The sequence below is a fragment of the Rhinolophus hipposideros genome (genome assembly GCF_964194185.1).
Source record: "Rhinolophus hipposideros genome assembly, chromosome: 8".
Taxonomy (NCBI): Eukaryota; Metazoa; Chordata; class Mammalia; order Chiroptera; family Rhinolophidae; genus Rhinolophus; species Rhinolophus hipposideros.
Window position 1 is genome coordinate 67,566,945 of NC_138054.1, and position 22,053 is coordinate 67,588,997.

Consider the following 22,053-nt stretch of genomic DNA (forward strand, 5'->3'; position numbering starts at 1 on the left):
AACTCTGTTTTTCCTCCCCTCCCTACCGGGCCTATAAAATATGCATCCAGATTAACTTAATAGGATCCTTTCCCTTTGGGCTGATGTCCCTACTTTACCCAACTACAGAATCACCTAGATTCGAGATTGTCAAATAATAAAAAGATGACTATTGACATCTAAAAGAAATCTCAGGTATATATTTTAATAAAAAACTATTACATAATCTCTCATCCCCTGCCAACTTTGCTCACTCTAATAGTCACTCTGGAAAATTATAAAACTCCTCTTCCTAGTTTTTACGCAGGAAAAAAGCAACTTACTTTTATATGACACTTGCCAAAGACTTACTGAAAAGTCACTAATATTTCCTTTTCCGTCATTCCACTAGGCAGCAATTTACCACATAAAGTAAGCATGATATCTAAGTTAGAGGTTGCAATAAAGAGGTGAAAAGACATGAACTGATTTTCTACAGAGGTAAACAGGACCTGTGTTTGGAACAACTAAGGGCACAAGACTTCAATTCTGAGGGACGCAGACAACTTTTTGGTTGGTCTGCAGGTGTTTGACAGCAGTTTTAATGAAGGAATGCTGGAATTGTATGGCAGATTATTCTTAGAAATTTGAATCCGCAATTATTATAAATAAGAATGCAATTTTTTGACAAAGACATCATTCAGATACTTTGGCAAATACTACAAATACAGAAGGCTCAAATCCTCCTTATAACCACCAGGTGGTGATCTCTGCCTGAAATTTTATCCCAGTACCTTCTTATCGTTATTGTCTCGATAAGCTCAGATTTATCTTCTAAAACGACCTTCATTCCCTTCAGATTTGCACAGTAGGCCTACCATATAGATAATAAACACACAAATGATTCACATACTTCTTTTGGTGGTGGGGAGTTACGTAAACACAAAGAAAAACCTAAACAGATGTGAATGAGGTCTCATAAGCGGGGGCTGCATGTCTCTTTTAGGTGATGGTTTTCATAAAGGAATTCAGATAAGATCTAAGTTATATAGGATTAAAAACGGGACCAAAAGTTAATATCTCATGTTTCTTTACCATTTTCCCTTTGTTCTATATTCTAGAACTCATGATAAGCTGGTTAAAATATATTTGTTCGCCAACAAACTCAGAAGGCAAAAACACTAAAAGTTAGTGTGGAGCATGGAGAATAATCAATAATATTGTAATAAGTATGGATAGTGCCAGGTGGGTACTAGACTAGTCAGGGGATCACTTCTTAAATTATATAAATGTCCAACCACTACGCTGTACACCTAAAGCTAATGTAATTTTGAATGTCAACTGTAACTGAAAAATTTTTAGAAAAGAGTTTTTAAGAATTTCAAAAAAAGTTGGCTATGGAATATCATGCTGTTTGCTTCTTGGACGTCCTTCTGGAGATGATTCCCAATCACGTGAGCCACTGTCACAACTGTGGAATTTCTCACAATCAAGATGCTGCCTCTGAGGAACACAAGACTAAGACCTGAAGATCTGGAGCTGGTAACAAGGCCCAGTACAGAAACAGGCAGCAATATTTTCATGAACAGTCGGAGGAGAGGCTCCTTTGCCCCCCCTCCCACATCCTTCCTACAACCTTTTCCCAGTGAAATTGTGACGGTTCTAGCCCAGACATTCAGCCTCCCTTAGTTGGAAGCCACTAGATTTATCCGTCAATAGCGGCATGCTCCATGAAAGATTCTGAAATTGGAGAAAAGGAAAACACAAGAGAAAAAAGTTACTTATATGGTTGACAATGTGGGAAAATGGTGTCATTATTAAAAGTACAATCTTTGCAGCCAGAAAAAAAATTTAGATCTCTATGTCACTTCCATCAATGATTAGCTGTGTCACCCTCAGAGAGATACTTCACTTTCCTAAGTCTCAGTTACCTCATTTATAAAAAGTGTACAACAATATCTATCTTACACTGCTTAGAATGTAGAAGGATAACAATAAAAGAGAGCTACATATAAGAAAGAACATGTTATAGAATGAGGTTTCCAGAACCCATTTACGATTCATCTTCTTCATTGATAAGGGCTGGTTAACTCATTCATATACACATACCAACACTATGGAACACTAGAGAATGCTTCTTTTTAGACAGGAATGAGTTCCAGCCCTTAAGTGTCAGCACCAAAGTTGACTGAATACCAGAAAGAAGAAATTTATCCTGGATCTAATTTCAAAGTCTTCTAGAAAACATGAAATTTTAAGCAGCTTCCTTTATCTCCCTCAAGATATTCCTTGAAAATATACTCTCTGAACCCCCTCCTGTTCTCCTTCTCTGCTACACACCCCGCCCCTGCCCTCGTGCCCACACATGCCTCCACTGCACATACAAAGGAAGGCCCACAGCTGCCAACCTGACAAGCTTGGATTCCACAGCGCCTGGTATTGCTGCTACAAGGCCAGACTACTTAAATCTGGGGATACACTTGCAAATAGAAATAAATCAATTGTTCAATACACATTGGTCACGGCAACCAAGGAGGAAATATAAAAGATACGACTTTGAAGTTGAAAATGGAAAGAGACTCGGAGAGGAGATATTCCGAACCATTCTGAAAGCAAAGAGGATAGACAAGTGATAGAAACTGGTCGTGATGAGCACAACACAAGAACAAGGTCATGGCTAAGTGAACATACTCAACAGGAGCCTAAGAGCAGGCGCAGGAAGCAGGAAGCAATATTCAAATTAACATCTAAACACTCGACAATAAAGAATCGGTGAAAATGAAGAAAGTATGTATATGGAAGTGGTTGATGAGGCAAGAAATCGACTGTAGTGAGCAGTGGCCCAGTATCAGGGAAATCTGGGCTTACACTGACAAGTTGCTTGCATTTTGATAGGTCTCTCTGGGCTTATGCCTCCATTTGTAAAATGAAAGGCATATAAGTAATATCCAATTTACATTCAAATTCTGAACAGCTTCTACTGTCCAGTAACTAAGAGTAACCACTGCTGCTCTGCTGCCAATCCCCTTTCTGCTAGAACTTCCCCTAACTCCAGAGCTGCTAGGCTTAGACGGGTTCTGAACTTGAGAAGTCAGCAGAGAAGAAAACTGGAGTTACTTACAGATAGAGCTTGGCGCTACTACTACAATAATTATAGCTCGTTGGCCTCTAATCTATGGAGTTCCAAACAAGTAAGTGTTGAGGAAAAAAACTGATAAATCAATGGCTGTCCATACGTAGACTTGCTGGCATCATGGAGCTGTTGAAAAGCTCTTCAACAGAAGGGCCAAGGAAGGGAGAGAAAATCTCTTCCATCTTATATCCAAGCCCTGTTGAATCTACCTTGGAACCTTTCCCAAAATCTATCCATCTCTACCTAGACCTTCTCATCTCTCACCTATAAGCATTCATTCTTTTAACGTTATTTGTTGAGTACCTACTATGGGCCAATCACTCTGCATGGTAGGTACCAGGGATACAAAAGCAGAGAAAATAAAGATGATATTCCTGATTCAAAGAGCTCACAGACAACTAACTGGTCTCCAGACTCTCATCAGAATAATCTTTCTAAAACACAAATCTGTACAGATCTGACCTCTGAATATAAACCTTTCCTGTAGTCTTATATAGAGAAGTAAAAATGTAAACTGATGCAAATTTTCTAAATGGCATATTAGAAAAAGCTCTCAATCTTTTGCCACAAAACGTGTTCTTCCTCCATTTTTCTCCATCTTAGTCAATTACACCTCCAACCATTCAAATGCATCAGAAATTTACCCATCATCTTTGGATACCTCTCTCCTTCAACCCTCCTATCTATACCATCACAAAGACCAAAATATCTCTCAAATCAGTATCTCTTCTCTCCATATGCCACACTATTTCTCTAATCCAAAATCATCATATCTCTTGGATTAGTACAATAATCACCTAATGTCTCCCCCCTTTACTTTTACATTTCCTTCTTCCTCCAATTCCGAACCAAAGCCATTCTCCACAAAACAGTCAACTTGAGCTCTTAAAAAAGCAAATGTGACCCTGTCATTCAGCTGCTTAAAACCCTTCTATGGAAGGCTTCCTTCTGTCATTGTTGGATTGAAAAATAAAATCCTTAACATGGTCTCCACCGTCTTATATGATCTGGCCCATGTCTACTTCCCCGGCCTCTCAACTCTGATGATACCAGCCTTCTTTCATTTCCTCAAAGCACCATCATATTCTTTACTTAGAGCTTTAGGACTGTTGTTCCTAGACATTTTTTTTTCTGTGCATACATACACACTTATTCACATTCTTAAACAAAATGGAATTGTTCTGTGTGTACCGTTTTAAAACGATTTTAAAATTAATATACATGGAGATTTTTTTTTTTTTTTTTTTTTTTAGACTGACTGTTCCCACTACCTAAAAAGCGGTTCCCCAATCATCATCTACCACATGTAGCCTGGTCAGCCCCTATATATCACAAAGGTCTCAGCTGAAAAGTTTCTTCCTAAAAGGAGCTTTTCTTGGCACCTCCCCCAATTTAGACCAGATTATAATCTCTCTTCCATCTTCACATTTTATTATGGAAAATTTCAAACACAAAAGCAGTGTATAATTAACCACCAGCTTCAGATTATCAACCTCTGGTCAATCTTGTTTCAGCTATACTCCCACCCACTTTCCCTCACCCCCAACCTTGAAATATTTTGAAACAAATCCCAAATATCATATCATTTCTTCTGTATGTATATATATATATATAAGAACTTTTTAAAGATTATAAACTTTTATTTGCCTTTCAATTTTTCTAAGTCGTACCACATGTTATACTACCATATATTTGTCTGATTGTTTAATATGTCTTTTCCACTAAACCATAAGTGCCATAAGAGCAGACATCACATCTGTGACATTCACTGTCATATTCACAGGACGTAGCACACTTCCTCACACATAGCAATGAGTCAAAATTTATTTAAAAAGTAATTAAAAGTAAGTAAATCCTTTGACTCCCCTCCCCCCCACCAACTGTAAGAATTCATCAAGGAAACAACAGGTCAAGTACTCAAAGAAATATATTAAGAATGTTCATTAATATACTATATTAAGAATGTTCTAATAAAAATTATAAAACATCAACAGATTACATAAAGGAATTAGGTGTCACTATGCAATAGAGGCAATACTTTGTAGCTCTCTATTTCATACAGTAATACCTCGATGTTAGCTTATTGGAAATACAAATTCCTGGGCTCCACTCCAGACCTACTAAGTCAGAAACTCTAGGGGGGAGGCCCAACAATCTGTGTTTTAACAAGTTCTCATAATTCTGATGCATACTCAAAAAAAACAAATCTCCATGTATATTGATTTTAAAATCATTTTAAAACGGCACACACAGAACAATTCCATTTTTGTTTAAGAATGTGAATAAGTGTGTACGTATGCACAGAAAAAAATGTCTAGAATGATACATGTAAAATATTAAAAGCTGTTATTTCTGAGTAGTGGCGTTACGAAATTCCGTATCTATTTTATTTTCTGTATTTTTATCCACTCTCTGAATTGTTGGCAATGAAGTTGTATTACTTTTGGAATGAGAACAGGGCACTAAAGGTCTTTTAAAAACAAAACAACACCAGTGTCCATGGCTCCTTACTGGCTGCAGAGTTAGGTGACAGTCTGTCATTACATATAAAGTCCTTTAAGGGCCTGTGCTTTACATGTGCTGAGAAGGTCATCACTGTGAAATATTCCATGAACTCATCCCACTTTGCCTACACCATTCTTTTTGCCTGGAAGGCATTCTCCCCCAATTACCTGCTTGACAGACTCAAAATCTAGTCCACCGTCACCTCTTCTGTGAGTTCCTCCAATGGAATAAATCTTGACCTTCTCTATGGCTAAAAGTCCACTGTATGCTTTGCTCTACTAAAACTTAATATCGTATTATAGTTAGTTACTTACAGGTCTCTCCTGCCCTAAAAGACTGTGAGCTCTAGAAGGCAAGGATGACGCCCCTTCATCATTTATCCCAAGCAGTACTTGCAAACACTATATACAAAACAAATATCTGTTAAACGAATTCAATAATAAGATTAAAGTATATATTGTTTTCCTGTTTTGGAAAATGAAGGGAGAAGGAGTTTTTAAACACCTTGAAGTGAGGCTATCACACAGAAAAGGGATTAGGTTACTCTGGTGAGGTTTCAAAGGCAGAAGTAGCATCAGTGAGTGGAAGCTGGTTTTAGCACACTCTGGGGAAGAATTTTCTAACAATTAAGGTTGTGTGAAAAAAAATGTAGCATATCCAGAACTGACAGAAGCCCAGAAAGCACAGGTGTTCAAGGAGAAGCTGGAAGAGCAACTCTCTGGGATAGTAGCAAAAGGATCCCTGCACAGCCCATGGGCAAACCATGAGCCCTGAGGCCCACCCTCTACTACGGCAGTTCTACCAGCTGATTTGTAGGGGGTTTTAGGTCCCTTCCTGCTTGACAGTCCATGGTTCTGAAAAACCAACCTGTGAAATGTTAGGTCTTGATGAACCTAAAAAACTGTATCAAATTCAGTTCATGGAGCCTGTGACTGGCACTGAAAACAGGTTTAAATGTGATAGACTCACAAAGAAGAACCTAACTCGACAATCTCTGGTGTGAAAACAGAGGTTAATTCTCTTTGACTTGGCCTGTCATTAACTCTAACATGAAAATAAGGAGTCAAAGTGAAGAAAAAACAGCATTTGTTTTAAGAACAACTCTAATGCCAGTTCCCTTGGTTCCACTCAGTTCTCTCCAGCCTGATTCATTACAAAGAATACACAGAAAAACCAGTGCCATCTTGGAGAAACTAAGTAGGGCTGAGAGGTACATTTACTGGTCTATTTTCATCTACACAAAACAAAATTCACCTAGTCCCCTATTCCAAAAATAACAATAAGCAGTAACCTTGAACTTCTGTAAGTACAAGCATTTTAAGGAACATGATACCAAAATAAGGACTTACTCAATCAACCTTTGCTTTCAGAATGTTCTGCAAGAGAAGTCCCTTTCCATCCGGTCCATCTTGCAAGAATGTTGTTTCCTTTTGTCAAAAAGAGACACTGTCCACAAACACTGACTGAACTATATCAAGAATATACAAGGAAACTTTGCAGAAAATTAATCAAGAAGGGAATTTACTGCTTAGAAATAAAGAAGAAACTGCCCAAAGTGTACAAAACCATCAGCAGTATACACCAGAAGTGCGACTCCTGTGGGAAGACGGCCAAAGACCTAGAGAGAAACCTGGAAAGAAACACTTCCTTCTATCAAAGATGGATCATGTCCCATACGTAAAAGAGCTCAATGAAGTTGGTTGGCACCTCAGTGGACTGAGAGAAAGCTAAATGAGTTCAGGAAATGGTCACAGCAGACAAAAATTGACTAACACAGAGTTTAAATCCCAGCTTTCCCCAAGTGGCGCCGAGGCCTGGATCCGTAAGTCCTTCCCATTCAGGTTCCCGGGGGGGAGGGTTAAATGGTGAGGGCTGGGGGGCCAGGGTCACACTCAGGCTTGAGATTCCACAGCAGCAGCTCCCTGCACACTCACAACCACAGGAAAACATCTGCCTGTTTTCTCTCTTTGAAAGTAACTTTCATTTATCTGTTTTCAGTCAATGGCTGTTATTTAACTAAAGCTACATTAGCTCTTATTATGATTCCTAAGATAGTGTTTCATGTGACGCTTATGGGCATACTATTTCTACTTCATTGGACTCCCTAGAATGAGACAGTGCAACTATTGTACTTTGACTGAAGTAAAAGATCCACTCTCACTTAAACCATTCATTGAAGTTTGACATGACCAACTGGAGACATTTGAAGCCACAGAGGAAATGCAATGAGCTGTTATTAAAAATCTATAGAAGTAACTTAACATCCATCTCAATACATTTTGATTGATTTTTTTTTTTTTTTTTTTAGTTCTCTCAGATAACCGCCGTTACCAGTCTATTTATTTATTTTTTTGTTGAGAGCCTGCTGGCCCATGTGGGAATCGAACCGGCAGCCTTCGGAGTTAGGAGCACGGAGCTCTAACCATCTGCGCCACCGGGCCAGCCCCTTGATTGATTTTTTTAAAATGCAAAACAAACAAAAACTAAACATCAACAACACCCCCGGCTAAACTTAATCATATTTTTATGAGTTTAGTCCTAAATTCATAGATTAATTTAGGGGACTTGCCATCTTGCAATTCCTTGTTTTTTATTAAACAAATGCTCCCACAAGCCCAATATAAAAACTGTGGCACATATTGCTGGACCTCCAAATGCGAAGGCCCATTCTTTCGGAGAATCTTGACCTCCACCTGGATGATGTCTCTTATTATGCCAGTAACCTCAGGAAGGGGACTGAATGCCTATCTACTGAGAAATGAGTAAAAGAGCCCCAAGTGGGCAGCAGCACAAAAAGGCTAGTTTGGCTTTTACCTCTAAGTCAAGTTCTCTCAAGAGTAAATACTGGGACCCACTATCTAAGGGAGTGGGTCCTTAGATAGCACGTTATACATGGCAGAGGGCCTGGTGCTGAGAAAGAAGAAATCAAGCAAAGTAATTAAGAACCTACGCTGGTCCTATAAAGATAAGGCACAAAGATCTGGAAACAAACCAAGGTAGGATCAGCAATTAAATCTTAAAAGGGTGACTATGTTTTAGTTTCGTATATTTTGTGATAAATTCCCTTTTTTGTTCCCCCTTTGTATCAAAGTTCTAAATAGTCCTAACAAGGCTAAAGGGAAAGAATCAAAGGAAGTGATTTGTGTCTAAATGTGAACCAGAGCTTTAGAGCAGAGGTGGCAGTGAGATGAAAGCATGACAATCCAGAAGAAACAACCCAAAGTGGGAGAGAGAAGCAGGACACATGGGGGCCACCTGGGCAACTTTTCTTCTCTACTTGTGGATTCTCCTTCCTGAATTCATATTTTGGAAGTTCTCCATTTTGACCAATAAGGAAAACTAGACGACTTACAACTTCTGGTATCAAATTAAGATCTGAAACAAATAGCTTTCCAGGGGCAAAACATCATTTTGTGAAAATTTTGCTCCATCCACTTTCTCCATCAGAACTTTTCTTCTTCCTGACTCACACAGCACTCTGTTGTTCTCCTGCGACACTCAGCTATGATTGTTCTGTTGTTGGGTTTTATTTTTGTTTATTTTTGTGAGGCCCTTTGGGTGACAGCTGCCTAATTTAGCATGTTAAAAAAAAAAAAAACTAGTGTATTTTTCTTATGTGGGCTTCAGGTTCCAGAGTTGCTTATTACTCAGAAAAACCATACAAAAGTAACTGATACATCCCACACAAAAAGGTGGAGGAAAGGGTGTCCTTAATGCTGTCTCCGGTTAGCCCATGATATTTTGGCTCTCTCCAATTTCCTCTGCACGAAGACCCTGCTTAAAGCATTCATGAATAAGCTAGAAGAGTAGTGGCTGAGACATGGCTTCTCTGAAAAGGGGAGGGAGGAAATGAAAAATAGCTGCTTTCTTTAGGGGCAGGAAGGAGATTATTTCGTTAGGTGCTAAACGGCAAAACTATCTCAGTACAAACAACTGTTTGGCTTGAAGGCTCTATGTGACCAATTACTCCAGCAAAGGCTCAGCTGGAATGGAACCCAGAGCTTGCCGGGACCAAGGGCTAGGAACTGACACATGCTCATGTGTCAGCTTCATCATGGTTTCGGGGTCCCAGAACACCTCCGCAAGGATGTTCACAGAAAACACTCTACCCCAATCAGTCAACAGCATCACTCTGCACCCAACCCAGGGCAGCCTGATGGCTCAGTCAGTTAGAGTGCAAGCTCTGAACAACAGGGTTGCCGGTTCAATTCCCGCATGGGCCAATGAGCTGTGCCCTCCACAACTAGATTGAAGACAATGACTTGGAGCTGATGAGCCCTTGAGAAACACATTGTTCCCCAATTTTAAAATAAAAAAGTGGGTTAAAAGAGGTTGGGTCAAATGCAAAGTTAACCAATCTAAAACTGACATTTTATAGCAAACATAACAAGTATTAATATAAAAATTAGATCTCATAAGAGAGCTAATACATTTCAGTCACTCTCAGCGGCTAACAGCAGGATAGGGAGAGGATTGCTGAGCTAACAGCTAGGCAATCATTTCAAAGTCTGCTAGGTGGACCTGGTATTTCCCAACTTGACATTACAACTGAACTAATTTCCCATTTTTCATAACCTCACTTTAGATAACAGGTGCCAACTTGTTTGACTAGAAGTCACCTTCTTTTCTTTTTTTTTCTGAACTGGGAACATTTATTTTAAAAATTATTCACATTATTAAACACATAACTCCATCTCATTTAACAAATAACTGAATCTCTTACACCAATCATGTAGGGGATGTGCGTTTTCAAGGCGTGATAAAAGACCGAATTTAGGGCGGAAGGGAATTAGTTCCAGGGGGAGGTGATTTGAAAATGAGCGGTTCCGCTGCACTTTCTAGAGACCCTAGCGCGCGTCAGGTAACCGTTGTGGCTTAACTGCCCCAACCCACAGTCCAATTCGTTTAGCGGGAAAATGAGTCTTTTCATCTCCCCGCCACTTTCCAGCGGTCCCGCGTAAACCCCGCCCCGGGATATGGCCATTGTTATTCTGCCTTCTATGGGGACTTGGCCCAATTCTCGCCTCACCCCTCCCCTCGCTCTCAAGGCGGGGCTCTGAACGTGCTGCAGCCAATCAGCACCCTGAGACCGGTCCCCGCCTTCTCAAGCCTCGCTCCTGTCCTTAATCTCGGGCTTAGAGCCACGGGGCGCTCTTCTGAGGGTACCTCTGTGTAACAGCGGCTACCTTCCTGGGTCCTGGACCACGGCCTTCCGCATCCAGAGACCTGGACCTCCCCTCCCGAACCCAAGGGTCTGGTTCCCCTCTTCCTGGGGCTCTGTCTCCTGGCCCCCAGACTCAGGCTCCCGAGCTCTCTGTTTTCTGGACCCAGGCACCCCGGGTCCCCGCCTCCCGGATCCAAGCATCCCGGATCTGCGCCACCGGGATCCCACTCTTGATGTCTTTTGGTTTCTCCTGTCCATTATCCCCACCTGACAGTTTTATTTGTTCACTTGGTTAGTGTCTTCTCCACCACGAGAATGTAAAGCGGTGGAGGATGGGATGCTTGTTTTCTTCAATGCTGTATCCCTGATGACTGAAAGAGTGCCCGGCACATATTAAGCACTCAATAAATATGTTCAATAAATGAATGAATAAAAAGGTTTCTCAGAAGGCCCTGAAGTTAAGGGTACCTATGTCACTCTAGTTGAGTGAGAACTGAGGCAACAAGAAAGGGGTCAGCCTTCCCTAGAGACCCAAGCGATCACCTCCTGGCTCCGTAGGCCCAGCCCACGGCCATGTTTTCAAGTGTGAGAATGATGATCACGGGAAGGATCACCCAGTGGTCATTCAGCAGTTTGACGTAGTAGAAGCCTGAAGGTTGAATGACGAAGAGGCCGCACAGGAACATGAGCAAAAAGGCAACCGCTGGAGGAAACATTGAATCTGGATCAAGGTTGGAGGTCTGCAGGGTGAAAGGGGCTAAGCAGAGGTTATAGACCAGGGCTGGACTGGAGTCTCAGTGAAATCAGGGTAATTGATGGGAGCAGGTACCTGTGAGCAGTTTTGTATGTTTCCTGAAGGAAGAAAAGGTGTCCTGGAGAGGAGTAATGACGCCCTGCCGGAGCCCTATCTTGAGGTTCAGCCCTAAGCAGACACACATCAGGAAGACGAGTTGGACCACAGGACAGACCCAGGAATGAACGACATGGCTTCAGTGAAGGACAGGAATGCCAAGGCTTCACCCTTTCCAATCTTGAAAAACTGCTTCTGTAAGCTGCACTCAGGCTCGTGGCTAAGGACCATCCTCTTGATGGACTGGGGAAAACTTTAGAAGTCACTTTCTTTCCTCCCTGGGGACACTTAGTTCTTTACATTTTTAACACTGCTTCAAGTTAAAGCTTTAACTTCCTCTTTGCAACCACCAGTATCTATTCTGAAGAAGAAAAAAACCTGAAGATGCAAAGTGAGCCTGCCCAGTTGGGGAATGCACATCGTTAGAAGAAACTACTAAAGAAGGGGGACATGGCCACGAACCAATAAGACTTGGTCCTCCAAGCCTAACATAGGCAATAAGCAGAAGAGGAACAATATAAAAATGGATATTAAAAATAGCCCACCTTGAAACAGTACCACTCTTTTCCCTTTAGAGCAGTGGTTTCAACTGAAGCAATTTTCCCAAGGGGCAATGTCAATGTCTGGAGCCATTTTAGTTGTCACAACTGGCAGGAGGTGGGGAGTGCTAGGCATCTAGTGGGCAGCGACCAGGACTGCTGCTAAACATCCTGCAATGCACAGGACTGCCCCCACAACAAAGAAGTATCCAAAATGTCAAGCGTGCTGAGGTTGGGAAGCCCTGATCTACAGGAACCATTTTTAAGACATTTAGTTTGGAGCATGTGAGATATAAGAATAAACCAATTCTGTGGGAAAGTCTCCTCTTGTTCTGTAACAATTTAGAGTACAGGATTCCAAAATTGGAAAGAATCTTAAGGATTATCTAGATCAAGCACAGTTGGAGAAACTAAGGCCCAGAGGGGTCAGGGTCATTTACCCTAGGTCATAGAAGAAATCATCAGCTGGACTGGAATTAGAATCATCTTTATAACCCGCAATGTGTATTATACGTGGTATTAATAGATCTCAAAAATGGTCGCTGAATTGATACCCTGTTCTTTCGGTGCTCTTTTCTATTACAACATCCAATTCACTCTCTGCTGCTGGGAAGCCCCACACTGAAGATTGTACGCGAAGGCTCACACATCACTTCCAGTCAACATCCCTCTTCCTCAAAGGAAACCCAGAAGTGGAGAAGGGTGTCACACACTAGAACTCAAGAGCAAGTGGCCAGGCAGAAAATGCTTTTCAATTATTTCAGGGGAAGTTCATGCCCTTCACTCAGGCTTTACAGCAAATAAGTCAGCAAACGAACCCTTGTGCAAGACCATGGACGTGTGAACTTCCCTCCACACAGCGGGCGTGCAGCAGCTTTCCTCATACATCAGAGGAGCCCCAACCACTGGCAAACACGGAAAATCAGTGCCAGGTTAACTGAATCACAACCGTATCCAAACAAGCCAGAGAACTTTCATTTCTAAACAAACAGCATAACAGAAATGAATTCTGGGATCAAAGTACAGATGGTTAGTCCAGTGGCATGTTGAATATTAGTCATCAAAACAGTCCTGGCTTAAGGGAGGAGAGCAAAAGGTGGAGGTTTGCCCTTTCAAAGAGAAAACATTCCCTGCAGTGTTTCAAAACTAGGTGTTTCAAAATTGGGTAAAATGAAGTCTAGGTCAGAAAGTATGGTGCAAGGGGGTGGGGCAACGATGCCAGCCACATGACTAGAAAGATCCTGCAAAGGGAACATTGTGTAGGTAAATGCAGGGCAGGTCTCTAGGAAAAAAATTGCAGCTTCAAAAGAGCCAAAGCAAGGTTCTTCAAATTAAATAAACCTATTCCAATGGGAATAAGGACAGCTTCTAATGTGGCTGCAAGGTTATTATTCATTTCTACGGCACCTGAGAACAGTGTCTAAATATTTAGTCCCATCCCACAAAAAGCCTAAAGGATTGCTATTTCAGCCTCCTGTATAACAGCCCATGCTACATTTTCCCCAGATGATGTGTCACACTAAAACCTCCTACTGACAGGGCAGAGTACTAGCTTTGTGACTGGCTCCAGTTTGCAATGCGGCACAGATGCGAGAGGCACACAAAAGAAATGGCGCAAAGAATCAAGTACTGCAAAGCCACCACGAGATTTACCTGCTCAGCTTCCTGGACTCGTCACAGATCTTCAAATATCTGAGTTAACAGCATGAAGGTGACTCAAAAAGCAAAACAAAAAAGAATATGATCTGAACACACGTTAATAGAACAATAGCATTTATGATGGAGATGTTAGATACTGTGTGCCAGACACCGTGCATTCGGGATACAGATATTAACAGGACAGTCTTCACGGAATTTCCAATCTAAAGAAAGCCCTTGAAAAAATGCAGTAGCTATTATCCCCTTTCTCCCAACGGAGGGCCTCTAATCTACCTTCCCAGTGAACTGGATTTCAGTGCAGGAGGGCTGTACGAACAACATAAGATGCTGATCGATGGCACAACAATACTTCCACGTACCAAGTATATAATGTGGCAGATTGGGCATGAGATTTAAGAATGTATTTTGGCCCCTCTTGCTGCGATCATGTCCCATAAAACTGTTCCTATGGTCAAGCCAGGATTCTCTGCAGCTCTCTACTCCTTGCCTCAGCAGATGTCCACTGCCGAGAAGCAGTTCCGAATGACTGCCCCACAGCGAGACCATCTCTGCATGGGCTCAACCTGGAGGGCTCCCTGACAACATTTTCCTATTAGAGGACCCACACGACTACTCAACTTTGAACACCCAGCAGTCGAACAGCAACACAAAATTTACACTGCACTATTATTTACAATACTGAAAAACTACAAACCCAAAATATCCAACAACTGGGCAAGAGTTAAGTATGACATATTGAAATGATGGAATATATTAAAGGTGTTTAAATGTTTTTAATGTTATAAGAAAGCTTATGATAAATGTTAAGCAAAATAACAATGATAAAAAAAATATTATGCTATAAGCTCAAGTAAAAAATGGGTGGTTTGCATAAAATATCTTGAAGAAAATATAGGAAGAAACTTCATGGACATTACCCGGAGTAAGATTTTCACTGATATATCCCCTCACTCGAGGGAAGTAAGAGAAAAAATAAACATGTGGGATTACATCAAACTAAAAAGTTTTTTCACAGCAAAGGAAACCATCAATAAAACAAAAAGGGATCCTACTGAATGGGAAAAGATATTTGCCAATGATATATCTGATAAGGGATTAATATCACAAATCTATAAAAAACTTACTCAACTCCAAAAAAACAAACAACCCAATTAAAAAATGGGCAGAGGACTTGAGGAGACATTTTTCTAAAAAGGACATACAGAAGGCAAGAAGACATATGAAGAAATACTCAACCTCACTAACCATCAGAGAAATGCAAATAAAAACCACAATGAGATACCACCTCACCCCAGTCAAAATGGCTATCATCAATAAATCAACAAACAACAAATGCTGGCTCGGATGTGGAGAAAAGGGAAGGCTAGTGCACTGTTGGTGGGATTGGAGATTAGTGCAGCCACTATGGAAAACAGTATGGAGGTATCTCAGGAATCTGAAGATAGAACTACCCTATGATCCAGTAATTCCACTCCTAGGCATCTACCCGGAGAAATCCAAAATTCCAATTCAAAAATCTGTATGCACTCCTATGTTTATTGCAGCACTTTACACAATAGCCAAGACATGGAAACAACCGAAATGCCCATCGGTAGATGACTGGATTAAGAAGCTGTGGTACATTTATACAATGGAGAATTATGCAGCCATAAAGAAGAAAGAAATCTTATCATTTGCAACAACATGGATGGATCTAGAGAACATTATGTTAAGTGAAATAAGTCAGAAAGAGAAAGACAAGTACCATATGATCTCACTTATATGCAGAATCTAAAGAAAAGAATATGTGTATGAACTAATCAGAAACAGTTTTGGGGACACAAAAAACCGAGAGTTGTTAGATGGGCGGGGGGGAGGGGGTTGGGGATGGGGGGAAGGGTGAAGGGATTGGGGGGCGGCTGGTGACCACAGGATGGCCTCAGGGTTTTTTGAGAATTACTTTGGGGAACTTATTCAATAGTGTTTGGGGATTTTGTTAAGTGTCTGATGGACATGTGTCCTGTTTGGGAGAACACCTCAGGGATGCTGTGGATGCCTGGTCATGGCATTGTACACCAGAGGCTGGACATTAATGAATGCCAACTATAATTTTATGTGTATAATGTGATGGCTCGGTGTGAGGTCGGGGTGGTGGTGGATGGGGGGAGGGGGGTTCACGGTGTGAGGGATGTAAAAATAAAATAAAATAAAATAAAACTATAAAAAAAAAACATTCAAAAAAAAATGGGTGGTTTGGATTCTGGGCAGTATCTTCTGCATCATTATACTTCATTCTTCCCAATGATTTTTATCACAGACATGAATAATTTTCATAATCAGAAAAAATAAAGTTTTTGCTTTTTAAAGAAATCACATTTAACGATGTTTAGCTCATAAGCACACGGACTTTCCAGCTTCCCCACCCCCCAAAATTCCACAAGACAAAAAACTGGTCTGGGAGTCTGTTCCTATGGTAACAAATCTTTTTTCCCCATAAATACATATGAAGTCTAATGAAACTGAGCCCTATTTTTACTCTGCCCACAATATGGACCCTTGATTTGAGTCACTTGTGTCAAGCTGCTTCTATTCACGGACTAAGCTTAGAACCAAGTCCGAATGCTCAGAGGAGCTGGTCTGGAGTCTTCCTGATTCTATTGCTGCATTTAGTGACACTTTCTCTCACATACAAGCTGGGAACAATATAGCATTCCCTCTACAGGAAAGGCCTTTCTCAAAATTCTCCTTGCTCTAAAATAGTTCTTGTAACCAAATTCCACGTGACCACCTTCAGAGAGACAAAATCCCCAGTTCTGAACAGCTATTCTTTCAGTGAAAATGCTTTCAACATAGCAGAAGAGCTGAATCTTTTAATTCCTTCTCAAATTAGCTATCACACTTAAATTGGTTTCCATTAGCTCTGCTGTTTACAGCTATTTTGAACAAAAGCCTCGTGGTAAAAACAGGGAGTTTCCTTCCTATTTCTCATAGGAGGGCTTGTGTCAGTGATAACCCTAGTGGTAAAGTATCAACAAGAAAAAGACAGTAACATCCCCTCCCTCACGAGCTTTATACTATAGCAAAAGATGTTCCCAGCTCACATAGAAAATTCTGTAAGAATTTATTTTTTGAAGGCATAAGAACCAGAACAACCATCTAAACAATATGAAGACACTCTTCAACTCAAGGCTTGAAACACTAGAGAACTTATTTCTAAATTCACACACTGGGGACTTCCAGCGAGACAAGAAAAGAGGAAGAAGTTAAATAACAAAATTTACTTCGTGTGCACTTGAGGAAGTAACGTCGTATGAGTAATGTGTAAACCCACATTTAAGATGTTAACTGCGGTAGAGGCTTGGAGATTTATGGTCTTTCCATCACTAAATCTATCGCAAAAGACTACATGGCTATTTGGAAGAAAAGAAAAGAAAAGGTGTTCTTTTCTCTCAAATCACTACGCTAGGGCAGGCTTCTCAGCTACAGCTGAGAATAGGTCTCTCTTTCTCCTATATTTGCTTTACTCTTTTCAAAAAATGAGACTGTTGCACATTTGTGTTTTGGGTGAGGAGAAATGACAGGAAGCCTGAGGAATCCAGTTCTCACTGCTTTGGATTAAGAAATTTCTTTATGAAAGTTCTGACTTGAATTAAAAAACAAACAAAAAAATCAACAAAGCATTTTTCAAAACGGGCTTATGAAATCCAGTATTCCCTCAATAAACCATATTTACAAACCATATTTACAACCATATTTACATATTACATTTACTTAAAAGCAAACCAGAATACCCATAGGAAATATACAAATTGGGGGGGAAATGAAAAGAAGCAACAATAATAAAACCCTATTACAAAGGTGGGATTCTAGGGCAAGTTTCAGCCACACATGAGGGAGGACGGGGGAGAGGGGGATAACAGGAATGCTGGACAAACTGAAGACAGGCACCAGGGCAACCTTCCCCTGATGGATGGCCACTGCTGAAGGCAGATTTGGCTCATCTCTGGGGTTTTCCAGTGGGGAGGGACCTGCAGTGCAGCCATCAACACAGCCTGTGGGGAAATACAGGATCCAGAAGAGTGGGGTGGGGAAGGAGAAAGTTTAGAAATGGAAGAGTCAACTACAATGTGAAATATTGTACTTATTAAACACGAGGCTTCAAAAATGCATAGATTGACCTCTTAAGTTGAAATGGACTGGCTGAAAAGAACTGGTATTCTGGAAAGCAGTTTGATACACTTTTTAGAATACCAAATTGCTTTTTAATTACATCTGGAATTATAGTAATACCTGCCAAAAGGAAATTAACTTTTGGAGAAAAGAGAAAAACAATGAAACCTATGCAATTTTTACAGTTGGTAACTTTACTCAAACAACGAGGATCCCTTATCCGTGGCCTCTGTGGAAAAGAACAGCCTAAAAGCAAATATACTCACACTCCACTGAAAACTTTTGCTGGCCTAGTTCCACCAATTCCATTAACGTGGCAGGGGCCCGAAGGCAGGTGACCTGATTGACAAAAAAAGCACTTCTAGAAAGTGCTGAACTTATATCCTGTAACTCATTAAATACTTTATAATCAAGAAGAAAACTAGTAGCAATAATTTGAGAAGCTTTGCCTTTAAACTGAGCAGCAGCAACCTTCCTTACAAGACAAAATACTTTTCAGGTCCAGGATAGAAGAAAGTAGAGCCAGTGACCTGACCTCCCTTCCCCAGTGCTAACCTATCTGAAGTTGGCGGGGAGGGGGAACAAACAAACCAATTAAGACTAGTTAAAATGACATGTGGCACAAGGCGAATCTGCTCCACTGCATTACCTTAACTATTAAGGAAAAACTAATCTGTACCATGTTTTAAGGCTGTAATCCTCAGAACTCTTCTCGTACGTCTGTGTTACTAATGCAAGTCTTCCAAGTGGTAGATGGGACAAGCTTGATGAATATACATCCTACCTAAGGCTTCCCAGAATTGACAAAGAGAAAACGTATTTTCTGAGTAACAAAATGATAAATCGCTCCTGGCAGCAACCAACAGTCAAATACAGATTCCACAGAAGCCAATTTTCCTAGTCACACGTCCTAATTATATAGGCAATGACTAAGTTGTTTCATTACTTCCTGGGAGTAATTATTGTTTTAGCAACTGTTGAGATCCTTTTTAGAAGCACCCAAGTTTGTATCTGCCTGAAAATCCTTCTTATCTTTTGTGGGGACAGAGCCCCAAAAAGCAGTTTCCAGGCTCTCGGCCTCACATAGAAAGGTGCTGGCTTGGGTAGTAAATGGCCATCAACTGTGATCAGATGGCCATCAGCTGTGGCTAGTTGGCCGTCAGCTGTAACCGGTAAGCCATTGGCCACTAATATAACTGCCGTGGCTGCGCTAGCAGAAAAAGAAATGGGGGCTAGCAAGAGCGGATTGCAGAGAGGCGGATGCCGCCGGTGAGAATATAGTGACATGACTCCCCTACTTATGGCTCTGTGAGTGTTCCTGTTTGGCCTCACCATGTCCTGCGTTCTTATGTGGGGAGCGGGAGCTGAGACCCCACCTGACACCCCGCCGGACGCCCCGCGCGACATCTCTTGTCCAAAATAACTCAACTATTTACTTATAAGGAGAAAGAATTACATCTTGGAGATTTTTTAAAAATGCTTTGCCAGTTTCCACTTGGATCCACTCTATCACAGGGAACTACATCTCCCAGGCTCCCTTGCCAACTGATTTCTGGGTAAGTTCCATCAATGGGAGGAACTGATAAGAGGCAGGAGGGGGAAGCCAGGATTCATGCTCTCTCTCTTACTTGGTCTGAGTTCCAGCTGCCACCAGACAGCTCTTCTTTCCATGCTTCTAGCTTACACCAGATGGCTCAGGCTTCTGGCCTTTGGTAACACCAGCACCTTCTAATTTCCTTAGGGGCATAGTAGCTCCCAGGTGTTGCTACTCCCTGGGTTGTCTCACCAGCCCCTTTACCTTCTCGGCTCTTGTATCATCTGTGTAACCGATTCTGTATACTAAATTCACCCTGTTTGTACTACCTACCGTGGTTTCTGTTTCCCTGATAGGTCCTTGACTTTAAAATATATTTTAAAATTTAGCTTTCCTAAGAATTAAGCAAATATTCAGGTAACCTGTAAAAGATTTCTTCTAATAAGAAACAAAAGATTTATAGATGACAAAATCCATTCATTCATTCAAACAAATATTTACTGAAAGCCTAATCTGTGTCAAGCACTGTTCTAGGTGCTGAAAATACTATAGTGAATAAAACAGGCACAAAACCCCTGCCCTCATGGAGCTTACATTCTGGTTGGACATGTTAACTGTGACGAATTACAATTTAAAAAAATTAACCAATATGGAAATATTTCTTTAACAATAAAGGAATCTGCAAAAGTGAATTCACTTTCAGGGTGTTCTACGCTACACAGACTTGGTTCCTACCTTTGCAACGTGGTATGCTGAACTGTCATTCCAGAAGCCAATACAGAACTTCTTCAAAGTTAGTATCTACTTAAACTGGCCACTTGTGCTCAAACAGAAGTACAACTGTGATGAGGATTTAAGCAGACATAATAACAAAAGTTAGGCACTGTATGCTTAGGATGTAAAACACGTGTGTTTTATACAGATTCTTGCGTGGCATCTTTTTCATGGGAGGGCATCATTTGGAGGAATTGAGTCTGAGTCCATGTACTAAGTCACTTTATCCCTTGTCTACGGCACAGGTAGATTCCATCAACATAACCTACAAAGCCAGCTGCAGTGAACATGAGTAAAGTGCTGCGGTCACCCATTGCATGACATTATTTCCAACATGGAATGTTCACGCAGAAGAATAGAAACACAATGACTCATGTGGTTGAACAGTTATATACACAACTGTGCCCAAGAAAGCTGCCACCTACATACCACAATGACATCAGATGAAAAATGCAGAAAGAAAGCAGTTTTCTGATTTACTTGAAAGCATAGACTTGCGGGGAAGTGTACTGAGAGATCAGGCTGCAGCCCCCTGTTTACACATCCTAAGCACTGCGGAACCACAAGCACACATCAAATATGCAGTACTTAGACTACTTGAGTATGAAAGCATGTTCAGCCTCCAAATCAACGTCAACTCCAGGAATGACATAACATCTATTGCTGCCATTCCACTAGGCTTTTCTAAGATAATTAAAGTACTCATGAAGGTCTACTTCCATGGAGATCTTGTGGGCACAATACTCAGATCTTTCCTACTACTCAACAATTAGAAAATGTTTCACATCTGCAATACTTGTGATTCCATCGGAGTAGCAGGTGGACTTCCAATACTGTGTATGGGCTTCTTACACGACAGGGAGGCTAAAGCATATTCATAATCTCAATATCACACAGCAAATCATCTACAGAGCTTGGATTTTAACCTTATTGGTTCCTGCCTACCTTATTTATCCTTCCCCACTCCCGAACATGTAGTCAAAATATACTACAGAATACACACACACACACACACACACAATGCAGCACATCTGGCAGCTTCTGCACGTTTTTTCTTCTGCCCAGAAAGCAAAGTTCCCTAAATTCACCTGGCAAAGTCATACTTATTATTCAAGATACAGCCTACTTGTCTCTTTGAAGCCACAACTTCCTGAGGCAGACTTGTTTGCTCTCTTCAATGCTTTCTTTTGTCCTGTACACAATGCCATAATGCTAATTACTACATTGCATCATTTATCTGTTTACACAACTGCTTCCCCATTAGACTGTAAAATCCTTGAGACCAAGAACCCTATTTTTTAATCTACATACCCTGGTACAGTGTCTGACACAAAGTAGGTGCTTAAGAAATATCTTCTCAACGAACACATGTAGTGCGAGGTTGCAGGCTTGCAAAGAGTTCCCCCTAAAAGTTATGGCATTTTTGTACTCTCTGTCCCACTGCCACTGGATATTTAAAGTACAGGGAGAACGAATAGGAAAGTATCTCCCAGGGAACAGGTTTAACAAGTTGATATTAAAAGATAATTAATAGGGACTTTGATAAATTGCTTTCAGTAAAACTGTGTCAGGCTAACGACGACTGTCAGAGTTAAGGTGCCTTAGCTGTAAAAACCCAGAAAGTTATTTGATCTTGGCTGGAGAAGGGTGTTGGATTAGAGATGGTAGCAAAACTCCTTCTGTTGTCTAGAACTGATGGAATGTAACTTCTCAAAAAGTGCCACAGACACAGCTAAAATAATTAAAATTTGCTAGGAAAGTTCATATTCTAAGGACTGATGTTTAATA

At 40.9% G+C, this 22,053-nt stretch overlaps 1 protein-coding gene across 2 annotated transcripts in view; it reads right to left on the reverse strand.

Annotated features, from left to right (window-relative positions):
* SMAP2 (small ArfGAP2) overlaps positions 1–22,053 on the reverse strand; it is a 46,490-nt gene that overhangs the window by 19,358 nt on the left and 5,079 nt on the right. Inside the window, exon 2 of one of the 2 annotated variants that reach the window (XM_081055292.1) lies at positions 20,227–20,331. The exons of the other annotated variant lie outside the window; for it this stretch is intronic. The gene's annotated coding sequence lies outside the window, so the exon portion shown is untranslated. The remainder of the gene's footprint in view (positions 1–20,226; positions 20,332–22,053) is intronic. 2 annotated transcript variants of the gene reach the window in all.